Source organism: Propithecus coquereli, unplaced genomic scaffold (assembly GCF_000956105.1).
Source record: "Propithecus coquereli isolate 6110/MARCELLA unplaced genomic scaffold, Pcoq_1.0 Scaffold181, whole genome shotgun sequence".
Classification (NCBI taxonomy): Eukaryota; Metazoa; Chordata; class Mammalia; order Primates; family Indriidae; genus Propithecus; species Propithecus coquereli.
Window position 1 is genome coordinate 3,358,979 of NW_012142857.1, and position 19,339 is coordinate 3,378,317.

The following is a 19,339-nucleotide window of genomic DNA, read 5'->3' on the forward strand; positions in this document are numbered from 1 at the left end:
CACCCCAAACACACCATAGCAGAGTGGGTCTGACATGAAGTCCAGAGGCCTGGGCCCCAGTCCTGGCCCTGCCTCCTGCCAGCAAGAGTGTCTCAGACCGTCCTACTTCCTCCCCATGGCATGTGAGTGACTGTCAAAATTCCATGCAAATTACCCATGCTGGTGGTAAGAATACATCGTTAACATTTTTGTTTGAGATGTACCATTCTGTATTGAATTGAACTTTTCTCAGACAATCTTCAACAAACATTTTGGGGGAGACTTCTCTGGGCCAGGCGCGATAGTCCTGGGGCTACAATGGTGAGAGGAAGCCGGTTTGGTGCCTGCCTTCACGAGGTCCACCATCTAGCTGTTTCTGGCCCTCTGTTAGGGACGAGCTCAAGCTTCCCCGCGTGTAAGCTTGTCCCTGAAGTGGGATGAAGGGCCGACTCTCAGCCCATGTTCAGTCCCAAGAGCACACACCTTGTGGCATTCTGCCTTCCGCCATCACGCTCACCTCCACCTGGGGTGACTGCCACGCACACTCATAAATGTGTTAAGAAACCGATTGAAGAGACGTCACCAAGGAGACTGCCTGGGCCTGAATGCGTCCTGCACTCCCTGGACACTGTCTCTCTGACATCTGGTGTGTTTTTGACCCTTGCGCCATCATTTCAGCTCTCTCGCCTTCTCCTGGCTATCTGTTCTGTCGCTGCCCAAATGCCTCCTTTCCCAGAGAGCCCAGGGCAGCCCCGATGACAGAGGACACATTGGTTTCCAACACCCACTACTCCAGCAAAGAAGAGATGTGAGCCTCTCTCTGGGCGACTACAGCATCTTTTGTTGAACGAAGTACCTCTCACGTGAAGAAACGGCAGCAAGATAAAATGACACGTTGCTAATGATGTACTTTATGGACTGCCATCTGTCTCTGGAAAGGTCAGAGAAAAATGGCAGCTTGGTTGCAGGCGATTGGGCGGCGGTGGTGGTCGGGCAACAAATGGCTCTCATCGGAACCTGACAAGGAGCCTTGGTGACATCATATAAATGCCCTAATTGGGAAGTGGTCAATCGAGCGGGCCTGACTTCTGAATTTGATGTGTCAATAAACAAGCTCAAGGTGAGATGCTGGATCAATACTACAGGACAAGAACCATCCGGCAAATTTACTGCAAAGTAATTGGGTGCAAAATGACTCAACCCAACCTTCACACCGCCAAAAAGCAAACAAACGGCTGGTCCACCGGCAACCATTTGTACGTGTCAGTGGCTGCCTACGCACACTTGCTGCCTGCTAATGCGCTGGGGGACAGGGAGCTTCCCAAGTGGGACAGAAAACCACGCACCCTGTAGGATGACGCTGGCTTCAGCATAAGCTTTCTCACACTCGGGGAGCATTATCTAGATGCTTCTATCAGGAATCGTCTTAAATATAATATGATAACAATAACTATAATAATTATTATATATCCATTTTTTATTTTGATTGGGTTGCAAAACATACGAGACACAGAGGAGATACCACATCTATATCTATATCTACTTTTGGTTGAGATTGGTGGGGCCTGTTCTCTCCATCTCTGGGTGTAGGGGAAAAGGAATACGGATTCTGTGTTGCTCTAACTTCAGGTGTCCTGTCCTGGAGGCGGGTGGTGGAATGACGAGGGCACGGCCTACCATGACCCAGCGGTGGGCAAGGCGTCCCCCCGCAGAGCTTCCTGCCCACGGTCCGGGACTGCCAGCTCTGAGCAGGGTGTGCTGGAGCCGGCTCCTGCCAGGGCACAGGAGCTGATTGTCAAATACTCTGGAATTTTGTGAGCTGGTTGTTTAACAATTCTTAAACTTGGCCATGGTGGGAGCATTCATACCACAGGAATCAGCAAATGCCGACATCAGGGCCCTCGAGAGTCATTCACTAGCACATCAGGGGGAGCAGGGCTAGGTCCCAGGGTGGGGGATCCAGCCAAGGAAGGGTGAGTCCGGTGGGGGATGCACCCTCAGAGGTGGGCTGGCTGCCAGGGAATCACAGTTGGGCCACACTTGAGGTCTGGGCCTCTGAGAGGCTCTAAGAACAGCAGGACAGCCAATGGCCAAGGAAGAAATGCCATCCACATCCTGACTGCCATTTCTCAGAGGGGCCCAGTAGGACACCTGCCTGGGATGGGGGAAAGAGCCGTGGCCGGCACCAGGCTTCCCACCCCGGCTTTGCCATTTACTGGGTACACGTCCAGCACTGATAATCACCCAGCGGGGCCCGGAGGGTCCTATAGGCCTCAACATATTGAAACACTTCTGTATCGGCTGCCCAAGCCCCTGGAGCACCCTGTCCATGGCTCTGGTCCCCTGCCTGAGACCTCCCTATGCCCTTATCTCCTCACAATCCCACAACCCAAGGGCCAACCCCTGGCACACTTAGCACAGGAGCATTTTGGGGATTAGTGGGACATGATCTACACTGTTGAGCTCCTCTGGGTGCTGGGGTATAAACTGCAGTGAGGCCTGCGACCACCATCAGGCTGCTGGGATGGGGGAGCTGCTGGCCGAGGTGGGCAGAGCCCCCAGGCACGAGAAGCCATGAGCTCCCCAGAGAGAGGCAGGTGGCCGGTGCCAGCAGCCCGCAGCCCAGGTTCAGCCTTGGCTCAGCTGCCGACTGAGGCTATGTGGCCTGAAGCAAGTCGCTGGACATGTCCGCACCCCCGTGCCCCATCTGTGAGCTGAGGTGACTAGAAGATCCCCCTTGGTGGGCTGCTGTGAGGACTGAATGAGCTCATTCCTAGAAGGTGCTTGGAATGCGTGTGGCCTTAGGTGTGAGCTCTTGGGCTTCGCTCAGCACTTCCCTAATCTCACATGAGCCTCACGGCAACTGTGCAAGGAGGCCTTATCACCAATGTCCCATTTTTGTGACACGGAGACTGAGCCTGAGAGGTCTAATGACCTGCCCTGGTCTCATGGCCTGTCCGGTGCTAGAGCCATCCGAAACCCAGGCTATCTCCTGTGGGTCTAGCACATTCTCCATCCTTCTGCTGAGCTGCGAGAGTCCAGGAGGCTCGAGGGGAGGAGCAGGCTGGGGAACAGGCGGCCTCCCAGATAACAGGGGCTATGATGCAGAGGAGGTGGCCCGAGAGCGCAGGCACAGTGTGACGGCGGAGGGGAGTGCACGGTCCCCGTGGCCTGGCAGGTGGGGAAAAGGCTGGGTGGGGACAGGAGGTAGCAAGGTGGGAAAAACCAACTCCATTTTTCCAAATTCAGCCTACCTCATGAGATCCATATCCATATGAGAGCGGAAAATTTAATTCTGCCAACTTGAGTTCATCTCTGCTGGTGGGGAAGGTAGCCACCTTGGGATAAATACTAGTAAATTCAGGATTCTCCCTCTTCTCCTTCTCCTTCCCTTTTCCCTGAGGGCCACTTTAGTCTGGGGGCAGTCGGTGCACGTGTGTGTGCGTGTGTGCATATAGCTTGTCCAGCACACACATGTGCATGTACACCCTTACCCCAATGCACTCTGACTGCTGTCTGCTGCGAGGTGCCCTCTGGCCCATCAGCCTAGTTACCCCTCCAACATTTGCCACCTGGACACACATAGATGCCAGGTGAGGTGCAGACCATCCTGTCTACCCCAGGATGCCAGGACCTTGGCCTTCTGTGGCCTCTGTTCCAGCCTGCCCCATGTTTGCTGCCTGGCTGGGGTGCTGAGCCCCTTCTCAGTGACCTTGGCAGTGGCCGTCAAGCCGTGGTCATGCTCCCTTGCTCCTCCTGTCCTACCTGTGGGTGACACGGGGCCTGTCGGCAGCATTCTTCCCCACGCCGGGCGTCCAGTGCCACCTCTGGGCACTGAGCCCTCCAGCCTCTTGGACTGAGGAGCCAAAGTCAGGCTTTTGGCCTCAACAAACCTCATGCCTTTGTCAAGCTTCTAATTCCTTAAACTAAAATACTTTCAGTACTAGCATTTCTTCTGTGAGTTAAAAAAAAAAATCCATTTGGCAAATCTGTTGATCTCATTGTTCTAAGCTGGTATGGTCTTCACGGGGTCAGAGACACACAGAGCAAGAAAGACACAAGGGGGAAAGCAAAAGCCAGTTATTTTCTAGAAACACTATCCCTCTGCTTGTGTAAGTTGCTTAGCGCAGGGCCTGGCGTCCATTTGACAAGAGCTCAGCAATGGCTCAGTGAGTGACAGCTATTGTCATCATCATCTCCATCGTCATCATTATTTTATATTGCTGACCTTGTAGTATTTAATAGCAGGAGAGAGAAGCTAAGAGACAATGTCGCTGGTGCAAGAGGTAGAATGGGCGAGTTGAAGAGCGAGGGAGCCCGCAGAGGGGGTTTGAGGGGTTGGGGAAGGCTTCCCGAGAGCTGTGCTGCAGAAATGGGGATTGGCTCCCTGGACTCTCTCCCCTCTCCACTTCCTGCCTGTCCCTTGTTCACTTTGGCCTCACTCAGCCCCTTCTCATCCCACATTCATCATCCTCTTTCGCTGCACCCTGCCGTTCTCTGCGTTCTCCATGCTGGGGGCACTCACCGGGCCTCAGTCTCCATCTTGACTGCAGCCTCATGGGCAACCCTAAGCCATGCAGCTCCCAGGTTCCTGATCCACAGAGACTGTGCGATAACAAATGCTTGTTGCTGTCAACCACTAAGTCGTGGGCTACTTTGTTACACAGCACTAGATAACTGATGCACTTCCAATTCTCCCCTGAACAGGATGTTTATTGTTCTAGTACTTTCTAGTACAATTTTAGAGGCCTAACAAATTATTCAATAAATGAGAGGGAGAGTCTTGCGGTGACAAATGCCTGACAGGAGAAGCCAGGAAGTGCAGGGTCCTGACCGGGTTCTGTGATCACCATGCTGGGTGCCTGGGGTCCAGACCGTTTTCCTCTCTGGACCTGAGCAGCCTCATTTTTGGATGAGGGGTTGGACTAGACAATCTCTAAGGTGACTTCCAGCTTTACTATTCGGTGAAGGTTTGTGAAAATGCTTTCTGACAGACCCCCATTTTGCAGATGGGAGGGACCTAAATCTCCTCTTGCTCTGGGTCCCTGTGGGACCTGAGCGGCCTGGGCCCATCAGTGTGTTTGGCCTGGAGTGGGACAGGACCAGTCACAAGGGGGCTGGGCCCTGCCAGATGACCTTTGGCCTGACCTCCAGCCATCTGGGCCTCACCTGCCCCTTCAAACCCCCCGCTTGCTCGCTGGGTAACAATATTCCATGCGCTCCCTGGCTCACTCCTGGGAGCATCAATCACACTGGCTATTTTCTTCTTTGACTTAAGAGGATTATCCAGACTGGATGTTTTACTTTTCAGTATTATGCTGTGACACTTCCCTTCACCGGCCCCACGCGGCCCGGGGACTGGGCCAGCCAGGCTTTCTCCCAAGTCAAACGCTGTTCTGACGTCCCAAATTTTTATGTCAGTGTCCTTGGGATCTTTGCAGGCAGGAAGGGGCTGACTGGGGGAGGGGGGAGGCGTGTGGGGGTGGAGTTCCTGCCCTCCATCCACTTGCCCCCTTCGTGCCTGTCAAAGGAGAGACCTTTGCCAGTGTAGCCGGAGTGCTACAGCCTGCACAAAACAGAAACCCAATGACTTATGTCTTAGAAAAAAAAGAAGGGTGGTTTTTTGTTTGTTTGTTTTGCTTTTTAAAATTTACCCCAAATAAGAAATATAGTGGCAGCTAGAATTAGTCAGTGGCTCTTGACCAGAGTGCCAACCATTCAGGGTAGGAAGAAAGAGATGTCACCAGCAGGTGTCTGCTGATGTTTCAATGTCTGGACTGTGTCCCGTGACTGCCAGCTGCAAAGGAGGCTTCAGAATCCTGTATGCTGGGGGTAGGTACGTGAGAAGGGGATGGGGGCGGAGGTCACACGTGAGGAGACCCAGTTCACACTAGGATAGGCCAAAAGGGAACTCGATTGACTCTCATAACCAAACGTCAGAAAAGCCAGGGTGAGGCTGGGCCTCCAAGGTTGCTGGGGCTTGTTCCTGCAAGCTCTAGAACTCAACTTTGCATTTTTCTGCACATTGGCTTTTGTCTCTCGGATAACCTTCCTCCTCCGTGTACCTGAAACACAGCCTCCCACAGCCTCCTGAAACTGCCCCACAGCCTCCTGAAACTGCCCCACAGCGTGGGCCCCAGGGGGAGGGGAATCTCAGGGAAGCATCTGGTGTGGCCTGGGGTACATGACCCTGGCCGGGGAGGGTGCCTGCTGTCAAGTGGTGGGATCATGACACCTGCACTGGACCCGCAGGTTAGGGGCGGGGCCTGGGAGGAGCATCCATGAGAACAGGGAGGAGCGGAGGGCAGACGGAGCGACGGTTGTCCCCACACCAGGGCCACAAGAGACCCCAGAGAGCCTGGACTCCAAAGTCCAGAGAGGTGAGGGGACTTGGCCTATGTCACATGGCAAGTTAGTGGCTGGGGCTGAAACCAGAGCTTCCACACTCCTTCTTGTCTCTCCCACAGGGTGTCCCAGCCTGGGCACTGCTGACACGTGGGGCTGGCCAGTTCCCGGCCATGGGGCCGTGCTGCACATCTCAGGATGTTTAGCCCGGGCCCTGCTCTGACCCGCGACAAATTTCCTGGCTGCGGAGAGCTACTTGATCTCACGGAGCCTACTTTCTTCAACGGCAATAACAATGGCCGCCTGCCTGCCTCAGGAAGGTAGTTGCAAAATAAAAGTAGAAATACTAGTTATGGGATTCCTTTTAAAAGTAGGATACAAATGTGAGGCGCTGTTTTACAGCAACCCCTGATTCCACCTCATGGCGGAGGAAATGGCAGGGAATGGGTGCGTGCGAGAGTGTGTGTGTCACAGCCATGTATGAGAACAGCCACTTCTCCCATGGAATAAGAAAGCCACCGCCAAACTGACGCGCAGTGGGAAACCCTACACCTGCTGGGTGGAGACACCTGGGTGGGCAGGGGACGAGTTCCTCTCGTTACTCTCACTGGATAAATTCGTGGCCTAAGAACCAATATTCACAAAGCAGGCATAGCGTCCGGCATGCTGGGAATGCAGGACGGCCACCTGCAGCTTGTCCTCCGCCAGGACTCCCTACGCAGTGGCTTCACTGGCCTCTGACTTCTACCCCCAACCATAGTCGTCTTGCCAAAGACACCAACCAAGAATCAGTCAGCCAACAGGGGCGCTAGGCTGTAGAGCCGTGATGTAGGATGGTGGTTCTCGGCAAGGGCGGATTATGCACTCACACCCCAGGGGACATTTGGCTACATCTGGAGACAGTAGCTGACATCCCCACCCTCTCCTGCCCTGCTTTCAGGGCCAGGCCAGCCCGAGGCCTCCCCACGGGGTGTCCTTGCCCAGGTTGTAGGTGGACACAGACCCTGCGGTGGCAGTGTGTGGGGCCTCTCTGAGCAGAGATGTCAGGTCAGATGGGGACGGTCCTCTGCATACGGGACTGGGCTCAGCCCCCAGGAGGAGGCAAGCGGGGAGGCCCTCCAGGAACTGATGGTCGGGTGTGGGGAGAGCACAGGCTGTATCTGGAACACTCCACGGGGTAGAGCCTGCTCCTGGGTGGTATTCCAGAGACATTGGCATGGGGCCTGGGAGGCAGGGAATGGCCCCTGGACCGGGCCTTGGAAAGCCGTGTGACAACAGCAGGCAGACCAGAGACTGCAGCCTCGGGGGCTCTTCCTGGACCCAGCTCCTCGGTTCCCCCGGGAGGGGAGGCTGGCCCTTGGCACCTGACCCTGCTCTGTCCTGGGGAGGTGGGAGACAAGGCTGGGGGTTTGCAAGAAGAACTGTCACTGCATCAGAGGACACAAGCTGTCCTCATTCCCCTGCTCTAGTGGAGGGCTGGGGATGGATTTATTGCAGGTCAGGTCAATTTCAAGGGCTTGGGTTGGACAGAAAGAACCTGAGCAGAGGCCAAGTTCACGAGGAATGATGGAATCTAGGTGAAGCACTCAAGGCGAAGTGGCTTCGCAGGCACCACACTGCCCGCCCCGTTCTTCCCTCTTTGCAGACGGGCTTACAGACCGGGCGGCCCTGCACAGGGCCCTGCCTGGAGGAAGCACCGGGCTGAAGCCCCGGCGGGAGGTGGAGACTCCGTCACTGTCTTTTCCTTCCTACAGCTGCCCCCAGTGAGACAACACTTTTCATGGCGAATCTCTTGCTTCAATCTGAAGGTCCCGGATTTCTGATACGTGTCTTTGATCTTCATCAACATCCTCATATATTCCCCCCATGTTCTGCTGAGGGGAATTCAACAAGAACTAGGCTTGTGCCCAGCTTGTGCCCAGAGGCCAACGGGAAAGAAAAGCTATGGCTCCTACTTTCATTAATGTGTGAGGCTGATACACGAGAGACAGTAAAAAAAAACTGTGATGGAGATTTAAATAAAATACATTAAGTAGATCATCAGTGAAGGGGAATTTATGTGCTTTACTTGGGATCAAGTCAGTGTTAACGGTGTTATCTATCCTGGAGGGCTTCCTGGAGGAGGCAAGGAGGAAAGCGTTCATTCCATTGGAAGGAACTCCCAGTGAGTACAAGGCAGGGCAAATTCCGGCACAGGGCAGGTGTGGCGGCTGCACAGCCCTCCTCCCATGGCTGATAAGATTTCGCACAAGCATTTCCTAAGTGTCTGCGTCGCCAGCAGCACCTTCCTGGGCTCCGCAGGAGGTGGCTGGCGCACCGATTTGCCATGGAAGCTTTCCCCGAGGCCATTACCTGCAACTCCATTTCTTTAGGAACAGCCGATCTCCCCAGCAATTTCATTTCTGCTCAAGTTTGTGTTTCACACAAGGCTGAGTTTCCATCCACCTTCAAGTGTCCTTCCCCTTTCCCATTTCACGCTCCTGTCCCTAAATAATGCTTGCATTTTCTATTAATAGGACCGTCTTGATTGTGGCTGGTCCAGCTGACCTACTTTCTCCAGTTTTCTGTTCCAGAAATGGTGCTGCCTGATTCTCTTAGCACTGTCTACTCTTCAGTCGTTTATGCCACGTGTGGTTATGCAGCTCCTGCTGTTTAGAGATTGCCACCCCCCCCCCCCAAAAAAAGATGTAAAATACAGTCCCAGGCCCTGGAGAGCTGGAGTCTAGTTGGGAAGCCAAGACAGACGCTCACGCCACAGTGATTTAACCAGGCAATGCAGTGCTTCCGGGTGCCAGGTGGCACTGCCCATGTGTGCATGCCTGCTATGCCTGCTGTTCAAGGAAAGGAGAAAGCCCAGGACTGGGTAAACCCTGGAAATCCTCCTGGAGGAGGTGGGAGCCCTGCAAGTTGTAATATTTTTCCAGAGAGAAGATCCCATAGGAGCAAACTCTCTTGCTTCCGGCTCATGGTTTCTTAATTCATCAGGAAGAGACCAGGGCCCAGTGGAGAGAGCATTAGCAGCTTTGCCACCCACTTAAGCCTCCAGCTCATTGCTCTCCTTCTCTGCCAGAGCCAGGTGGGTCTCCACCCTGTGTACTGCCCACCCCGCCATCTTGACGCGGTTGCCCATTTCTTCCTGGCTCTCCTCCTACACCAGACTCAGATTGACTTCTGGACCTTTGCTTATACTAGATGTTCTAGATGCAATAGCTTTCCCATCTTCTCTAACACTGCAGTAGGTTAAAAAAAATCCACTTTCTTCCCACCCACTCCTTCCCTCTCCATACACACATACTTCCTTGCCCTGTTGATGTTGGGCCAAGCTATGTGACTTGCTGTGACTTCATGGGGGACAAAGTGTGTATCTCACCTCCCTTGATTAAGGGCTTGGCCACATGATTTGCTTTGGCCATTGGGAGGTTAGCAGACCTGGCATTGACAGGACCTCTTGTGCTTTGCTGTGGTCATGAGAAGAACGTGTCCCAACTGACCTACTGGTGCAGGAGGCTGAGAAACCAATGTGCTCACCTGGACCCGACATGCAGCTTGGGCCAGGCCCAGTGAAGCCCAGTCTGGATCAGTGTCCTGTGATCACACAAGTGAAAGGAAATGATTGTTGTTTTCAGCCACTGAGTTTTGAGATGGTTTGTTATGCAGCATTAATATAGTAATAGATGGTGGATAAAAATGCAGGAATTCTCCTTTTCCCATTTCTCTAGGGCCCAAAGTTGCTTCCTTCAGGAAGTATACCCAGATTGACCTTGTCTAAATCTTTGTTCATCTGCTCCATGCCACTCTACTTTCACGGACTCTGCCTCTGTTTAGTCTATGAGTGTACTCTCTTGCCATCTCCCACATGGGCTTCCTGCCTTTGTAACTGTGCTGTGAGCTTGAAGAGGGCTGGACATGTCTCTTTCCTGTCCCTGTGTCACCATAGGAACCAGGCAGAGTGAAGGCTCCCAGAGCCACCCAATGCCTAAAGAAAAGCACATGCTAGTTCTGACATCCTTCGGATTCTATGCTGGGAACTGCCTTGGGTTCCAATGTCACTAAGGTATTTAGTGTCGAGTCTGGGTTTCTAGACTGCCTGGCAGTTGGGTGCAGGCAGGTTTCCACAGGTGTGGCATCCGGGGATCAATCGGGGATGTGCCGGTGCGTTTGGCCTGCTGACCTCACCGGCCACCTGAGCTTCAGCAAAGCAATTTCCACTGCTGGACTCATTCCCAGGAAATGCCATGGACCTGGAGTTCCTGGGCTCTGTGCCCATCTTTACGGGCATGGGGAAGATAACCATGCCCTGGGCCATAAAGCTGTGGGTGTTCTCTGAGGAGGCCAGTGTCCCCCAAATATTCATCCAACAATGTCCCCTCTGGACACGGCCCTGACGTGGCCCACACGGCCCCCTTTGCTGGGTTGTTCTCCACTCCCTCAAACACACACACATCCTTGCCTGCCAGAGCTGCCCTCAGCCACTTCTTCTGAAAAACCTTGTCACTCCCAGGCAGAATTCATTTTTCATTCCTAGATGCTCCCATAGGTCTTGATTTACTCATATTTTAGGGCGCTTGGAATTACATCATATTCTAGATATTTGTAAAAATTCTCTTGAAGGCCTCTAGACCAGGAGCTCCTACCGGGACAGGGATGACTGTTGACTCATCTCTGGGCATCCTCGGTCCTTCGCGTACTGCCCAAGTGCAAGGGGCAAAGAGAAATGAGAAGATGAAAACCGATGAGAAGGTTCTGTGGAGACTCTGAAGACCCAAAGGTGGTGGAAATCGTTCCTCTGTTTCACAAAGACCTGTGACGCCCAAGGGATGCCACTTTGCAGATGGCAGACAGGGCCGAGGTGGATTTCTGGATGAGAGTATTAAGGGATGCAAGTTGTCAAGGGGATAATGGTTCCTTTCTTTGGAGCCTGGGCCGAGGATGGCCTTTCGGGTGGCGACTGCAGCTGACCTCTCCACTGCCGGCGAGTGAGGGGGGAGGCGAGGGCGGGCTGCTGTGGGGCCAGCTGTGTCCAGACAAAGCCGGGTCTCTGGGGCTGATTTGGGAGCACAGGATATAAGGGCTGAGAGGGAGCATAAGGACCATCGGCGAAGTGTGTCTTTTACAGATGAGGAAACCGGAGCCCAGGAGTGAAATGTGTCACGTCAGCTCACCCAGCCAAAACAGTGGTAGAGCCAGGACCAGAGCGCAGGTCCTCAGGGTTCTAGGAACCGCGCGAAAGCATTCCCGAGGATGGCGAAGGGTCTGAGTAGACCTCAGGGGACACGGGCGAGTGCTTAGGAAGAAGAGATGAGGTCAACTGACGTCAGATACCCACTCCCTGGTCAGCATCATGCACAGGGCACGGCTGTTTGTGCACTTCCAGTGCCTTCCATTGCAGCTGAGTCTTGCCCGGGGCACTGGAGAAGGAGGACACACCATTGGCGGACGTCTTAATATCTCTTTCTTCTGCCTTTCTCCTTTGCTCCCTCCTGAGCTCCCCCTCCCGCTGCCTGCATCATATTGAATCACCAGGGTGTGAAATATAATAAAGCATCGTACCGTTCAATCTGTCGGCTATTCCTTAAAGGTGTACTCCAGGTAAATATCCCCTTGGCCTGTGAAAAATGAGCTTACCTGCAACAAATGACTTTGATGAACCTCAGGAGCCGGCCCTCTATCATTCTTTTCCAATTGGCTTCCCCAGCCAAGGATGATTTCCCCGCACAAATTTGTCTTGCTGAAGGAAGAGTTTCTCTAATTCACTCCCCTCCCAGTGCCACAGCTTCCCAGCCCGGGCGTCCCTTTATCCGGCCACCACTCACGGAGATGTCACTCTTCTGGAAGCCGGGAACGCTTCAGCCAGTCATCAAGGGCTTCACCAGGTCCATCAAAGTCAGAATCCACATCCATCAGTCCTTCCAGGAGCACTTACTGGCTGAGCCAGGCTGCGAGGGGACTGACCCTGAATTTGTGAAGGGGCCGCCACTCATCGCCACCACTGCCTAGTCCTGCCCCTCAGTGTCCGCACCTGTGAAGTGGGGACAGGTAACACCACCTGGTCTTCCTGCTTCACAGGGATGTCTGAGTAGCCAACATGTTTTAATACGTGAAAACACATCAAAAAGTGTAAGTCACTATGCAAATACGAGACTTAACTACTGTTGTTGTCGGTCCAAATCCTGTAGGGGAGGAAAGAAAAGTTTGTTCATTTATTTCATTGAAAGTTCATTTGTTCCTTCAACAAATATTTACTAAGTGACTATGGGGTGCCAGGCATTGTGCAGGGCAGTGGGGGTAGTTTAGGAAGTAAAAGGGACAGAACACCTGCTCCCAGGGGATTTAATGGCATTTCCTTACAATCTGGTTGTGATGACAAAACCAACATGCGTAAGAACCAGCTGTAGGACAAAAGGTGTATCATATGTTGGGGAACTAAATAATGTACCTTAAAATCTAAGTCTGTATTATGTGAGTACCTAATATGCTATGATGTGTAATTTTATTTAATTTTCAAACTACTATGCAGGTTAAGCATTTTTACAGCAGAGGAACCTGAGGCTTGGAGAAGGAAATAATTTTCCCAAAGTCTGGGAGGAGAACTGGGATGGAGATCTGAGGTCCTTCGCCTCCACCCCAGGCCCCCAGCCTCCTGTCTGCAGACTCAGCCTGCTCTGTGAGTTCAGAGGCCAGTCGTGCTCACAGTGTCTGCGGTGGGGTCTGAAGAAACTTCAAAGATGAAGTTGCCTCCCACTTGACTTTGAAGGAAAGGGGGAGTTGGCATGAGCACGGTGGGCAGAGGAGGGGGTTCCTGCTGGAGCTGGGGGTGTGTGAACCACACAGGTGGTGGGAGGGGATGAGCCGGCAGGGCGGAAGGCCAAGGTGAAGAGTGAGGTTGGACAGAGCCAGATCACGGACGGGCTCGAAAGTAAGGCTGGGGAACATTCCTGTCCAGAAAGGGAAAGTGGAGGGCGTTTTATTGTTAAAACAAGAAGCAGACCCCGTTTCTGCCCAACAGTTTCATTTCACAGCTCTCTACACGGGAAGCATGGTTAGCCTGCCACAACTGAGCGACACTGGGTAATGAACATCTTTCCTCTGGGCCTCAGTTTCCCCATCTGTAGGAGGAAAGGGAAGGAAGAGAAGGGATGCTGAGGCTCCCGCGAACTCTGAGATGGCTTGATTTTGTGATTCCATAATGAACCCGAAAGCACGTATGTATGCAGATCACAGCCACGTACCTGCGAGGGCTTTTCCCCTTCTCTACCATTGTAATTTCAGATAAGTGCCAAATGCCTCTTTATTCTCAAATATAAAAACATCGAGAAGATTAAGCCATAGCCTGTCTCATAATAATCTGGGCATCCAATTCCAGCTTTCTGATGAAACCACCACTCTTATAAGAAAATTGGAAAGTTTAATATTTGCAAAAACAAACAAATAATCCTCCCTTCACCCTTGAAGGAGGCTGAATGTGTTTGGTGACTTAGTGTTCCTCTTCCCAGTTTCTTGATACATGGAGCTTTATGTTGGAACGTTTGGGATTTCTAGAAACGTGCTGTGGTTACAGTCCTCATGTGAGTCCAGTCTGTCCTTCGAGGGTGGATCCTGGGTTGGAATCCACAGATCTGTGGCCTCCGTAAGAGTTGAGCCTTAAGTAACAAAAAGAATTAATGCAACTCAGGTTAGTTACAAAACTAATGTGAGCTACTTGATGGACTTACACAAAATGCCGCTGTTGCTGCTGATGAGGAAGAAACACATCCAATGCTTATGTGTCAGGCAGGCTCCTAAGCACTTTCCTTACATTAATTCATTTCATCCTTCCAACAGTCCTCTGAATTGAGTGTTATTGTTACCTTCATTTTGCAGAGGAGAAGCCTGAAGACCAGAGAGGTTAAGAAACTTGCCCAAGGCCACACAGCACTAGGATAGGCTCTGAGTCTGGCAGTCTGGCTTCAGAGCACCGGTCTCCTGTGACGCTTTACTGCCTTGCAAGGAATCAGACTGCTGCTGTCGCGAACTGTGTCCCATCGCTCACTCTCACTCACCGTGTGGCTTTTTCTTCATTCTTCATGCAGGCACATGCCACACAATCAGCTGATCGACTTACTCGTTTGGGCATCTGACCAGTAGACACTCAGTTTCACCATTGTTGGGCACCTGCAGGTGCCAGGTGCTAAGGATGCCAAGATGAGGAAGACAGGCATCTTCCCTGGGAAGTCCATGCACCCGTGGGGAGCCAAGAGACAGCAGTGGCACAGTGTGCTGCGGACATGCTGGGCCTGGGGGAGGGAGTGACACTCTTTACGGAGGCCGTGCAGGGCCTGGGGGTGCCTCACATCCCCTCTTCCCTTCTCACCACCGTCCTCCTGTCCTCTCACCAGCGGGTCTGCTAACCCATGACTTCCTCCAGCTTGTGGGGCTAAGTGCACCCTCTCTCTGCTCCCCACCGACCACTGTCTTCTTCACTCTTTCCCCCAGAACCTTTTTGGTGGCCTTCTCCTCACCCTTCCGTGGCCAGTGGGTCACTGCCATCCTGTCCTGCTCTGAGGCTCGGCACTAGGGCAGCTCTGATTAGAATCGCCTCTTGGCATCACCAGATGGATAAAACTGTAAACCAGGAAATTTTAGCTGAAGTGAGCGTATTAGTCAGGGTTCTCCTACCTCCCAGGATGTATGAGTGTGTGTGTGTGTGTGTGTGTATGTGTGTGTGTGTGTGTGTGTGTGTGCATTGTCAGGAACTGGCTCGTGCAGTTAGGAAGGTTGAGGTGCCCCACGATCTGCAGCTGCAGACCTGCGAGAGCAGACGGCGTAAGTTCTAGTCCAAACGCCGCAGGCTTGGGCCCAAGAAGAGCCAGTGTTTCCGTGCAAGTCTGAAGGCTGGAAAAGACCAATGTCCCAGCTCAGTCAGGCAGGAGGAGTTCCCTCTCACTCAGCTTTTTTGTTTTATTTAAGTCTTCAGTTGATTGGATGAGGCCCACTCACCCTACGGAAGGCAATCAATCTGCTTTGCCCAAAATTCACTGATTGAAATGTTAATCTCATCCAGAAACAGTCCGTGGGTGCTCCACCTCTTTGGGGGTTACTGGAACAACAGGCATTTCTCACTATTATAGTGCAGCTTTCATGGTGCAATGACAAGAAAAATAGACAAGGGATTCAGGAGGTCTATTTGAACCTTAGCTCTGACACCTTCCCTCCCAGCTGGGAAACTTTAGTAGGACTCCTGTGTCCCCATAAAACTTTTCTCATTGGGGCGAGAAGCAGGGAATACAGCCTCCTGCATGCTGGGGAGAGGGGGTGTCTCCCAAAGGGGAGGGGAGGTTACGTTTCTGTGCCGAAATGTGAGCAAGTCCACTGTTGCCACAGACCTCAGGCTGCATCTTCCAGTCTAGCAATAACGAAGCTGATTCTCCCTCTGTCCGACTCGGCTGCTTCTGAGTCATCGGTCTGGGAAGAGAAGTGTTATTTATGGATCTCTCAGATTTCATTAGGAGTTACTTCCTAAGTAAAGCAGAGGACGGGAGCCAAACCCTTCCAAAGCAGGGTTGCTCAAAGGGAATTTACAACTCATCTGTGCTGTCAGCCCCATTTCGTGGATGGAGACACTGAGACCAAGATGGAGAAAAGAGGGGAAAACTAACAATGGGCCGTGTTACTCCCAGCAGCCCTTCAGGATGGGCATCATGACCTGATCTTACCAATGCAGACCCCGTGCGGGGAAGAGTGTTCCACAGCTGGTGGCAGAGCTGGGGTTTGAGCAGGTCTCCTGAGTCCTTTGTCTGCTTTGGTTTCTTTCCACTGTACCACGGGGCCACATGTGTGAGCTACATTAAAAAGGAGGAGGAGGAAGAAGAAGAGGAGGCCCTCTCTTCCCTTTCCTCTCTCTTCCCCTTTTCTTCCTCTGGCAGACGCTGTCCTGCCATTCCAGAAGCTATTCCACTTCATTCTCTTTTCCCTGCTAAAAACCCCCTTCCAACATGGGAGTGGGCATCGTCTGGATGATGGCCGGAGCGTGGACTTGGAGAGGGTTGCCCAGGGAAAGGGCTGAGCAGGGTCAGAAGCTGAGATCAAATTTTTGAGGGGCGGGTGCCATTGGCCATGCCAGTGAGAGCAGGCCTGTGACTGGGGCAGGGGGCAAGGTGTTGCAATCAGATGGAAGTCGAGACATTCCAGGCAGTGAATAGACTTCGCCCTGACAGGAGAGGGTGATTGAGGGTATTAGAATAACAGAGAAGGTGCTGGGAAAAGCCTTTGCAAGGCAGGAGCCTGGTGAGCAGGCTTTGGAACCACAACAGTAATGAAAGCAGCTCACGTTTGCTGTGTGACATCCCTGCCCCAAGTGTTTTATAGGGAGTCTCATGTCGTCCTGGTAACTGCGAGACGCAGGTGCTGTTATTCCGGTTTCAGACGTGGAAATCGAGGCACAGAGAGTTTAAGCAGCCTGCCCATCTATGAAGTAGTAGAGCAAGGATCCAGATCCGTGCAGCCTGACTCCAGAGGAGGGGAAGTGCGACCGGGGCGGGAGGTGGGGAAGAGATGGCAGCTCCTGGGGACCTTGGGGATGATGGATCTCAGTAAGGCCTGGAGGAGAAGGGAAGGGCCGGGATCAATAGTCCAGATGGACGGGTGCACCTTGGCAAAGTAAAAGAATATACATCTTCCTTGGAGACAAGAGGGAGATGAAAGGATGGACGCTAATGATGCGGGGAGTCTCTGAGGTGGAGGGAAGAAAGTCAAAGCAGTTCATATGAGATGACCTTGATCTTCCCAGGGAAGTAGGGAGCAACCCAGATTAGCAACGCTGGTCTTACTCACCTCCTCCTTTTTCTTTCCTGCCCGACTCCCCTGCTCTTGTTTTCCTATGGAAGAAAGAATCTAAGTTATACTCTTTCATCTACATTGAACCTTTCTTTGTAAATGAGGGATTGGGTTGTTGCTGAATAAGCAGAGGAAAGGGGAATAAGATAAAACAGATTGCCCAAAGAAGGATTCTGGGAGTTAAGGATGGACGTGGAAATGTAACGGCAGAAAAGAGGTAAGTACTGCTTTGATTTTATCACAAGGGCTTAGGGGAAGGCACGACTTGGGGGGATGCTTTGCAGCTGAGTCGCGCTGCTCCCAGGAAGGAGGGAAACAGGGAAATGCGGAGTTCATGAATTTGGAGCCTGGAGTTATAGATGACTTTTGTGGTGGGTGGGTTGGATTACTACTTTGTATTTTTTCTTTTATTGTGTTTTCAATGCATTAAAAAAAACTTAAAATCCCACTATGTCATGCTTTTACTGCATAAAGGTGTTGTAAGAATTTTCCCATGTGATTGAAAACTTCTATTAAACACATATTTTAAACTTAGAAGATGAGTGAGTAAAATTACTGATATTTAATTTAGTTGCATGGTTCATACACAGAAACATGCTTTCTAATCTCTGGTGAGCAACCCTCCACATGCGTTCACTGCATTTATCTAGCTATTCCCCTAATGCTGGGCAGCAGGCTGTTTCCAGTCCTTTCCTTTGGTGTTGATGCTCCGAGGAACATCTTTGTGCACAATCCTTTGTTTGCAGTTTGATTATTTCCTTAGGATGGATTCTTAGAAGTAAAATAACAGGGATGAAAAATGTGAATATTTTAAAGATGGCTTTCTCCAAGTGTCACTTACATTCATTTTCATCCCACCCACAGGGGCACGCAGAGAATGTACGTCCTGGGAGCGGCCAGGCTCTGGAAGGTCAGGGTCGGGCAAGGTAGCACCAGAATGCGGATTTGGACCCTGAACTTGAAGCCTGAGGAGAGGCTGTTTGCTGGTCGCTGTGCTCTGGGCGTGAGAGGCTCTCTATCGAACGTTTGTTCTTGGCACAAGGTTAGAGACCCCTGGGGAGTCCTGCCCCAGCTGGAAGCCAGGGAAGGGGTCCGCTGGGGCTGCGTCTGCAAGTGCTAAATGCTGGGGACAGAGAAGGCAACCCTTGCCCTGACAAACATACCATCTGCCCCGTAGCAGCTCTTTCCTCCACAGTCATAAATATTTTGAAAATCTAATGAATTCAAGGAATCTATGGTCTCCCTGGACACACACACACACACACACACACACACACACACATTGCCTTCAACTTCAAGGGGCTCACTGATCCGCAGAGGTCCCAGGGTGTGTGAACACTAGGTTAAGAACCCCTGCCTTGGAGACCATTAGCAGTTCTGGCCTTCTTTCCAGAGAGTTTAGCACTTTGGGGGCCCTTTTGTGTACTAGAAATTTCACGCACATTCTGTGTGACCGTAATGGTCTGGCCTTTTCAGGCAAAACCCCTGCATCCATAGTTTCTTAAACTGTTTCACGAGTGAAACTCTAATTCTCAATACTGGGGGTTAGGCAAGGTGTCTGGATGGCTTGACAAGCTGGGAGAGAAAACAGACATTCACACGTATATATTCCCAGAGACACACGTCCTTTCACGCAAATACACACACTCTCACATACACAACATTCTCACATATTAATACCTACAAACGCACACACACATACACACACACACTCTCACATACCCACATATATTCCTAGATAACATGTGCTTCGACATGCATGTACACACACATATGCCCTTGCTCACACACACACAGGCACACACACAGCTCTAGGACCCAGTCCTCCCCTGCCTCGGGCCCTCCCTTTCCTCCATCCCTCGGTCGTGGCCTAGGTCCCCCCTCCCACTCTCTTTTCCTCCCACCCAATGGTAAATATACCCGCCTGAGTTCGAGCAAATGTAAAAGAAGTACAGGAGGAAAGTGGTAGATAAATTTAACAAGCATTAAAGTTAATTTTGTAATTCATATGTAGTCATATACAAAAATGTTACAACCCAAACAATTTTTCCGAACTAGGTACTGAAATAAACTTGAAAATATTTGCAGAAAATGCATTTGAGTCTAGAAATTTGATGAGTTTTCATGCCTACAGTAATAGGAAATTATTAAAGGAATCTTAACCTAAAAATCAAAATGTTAAAAGAAGCAGCAGGGGGTCAAG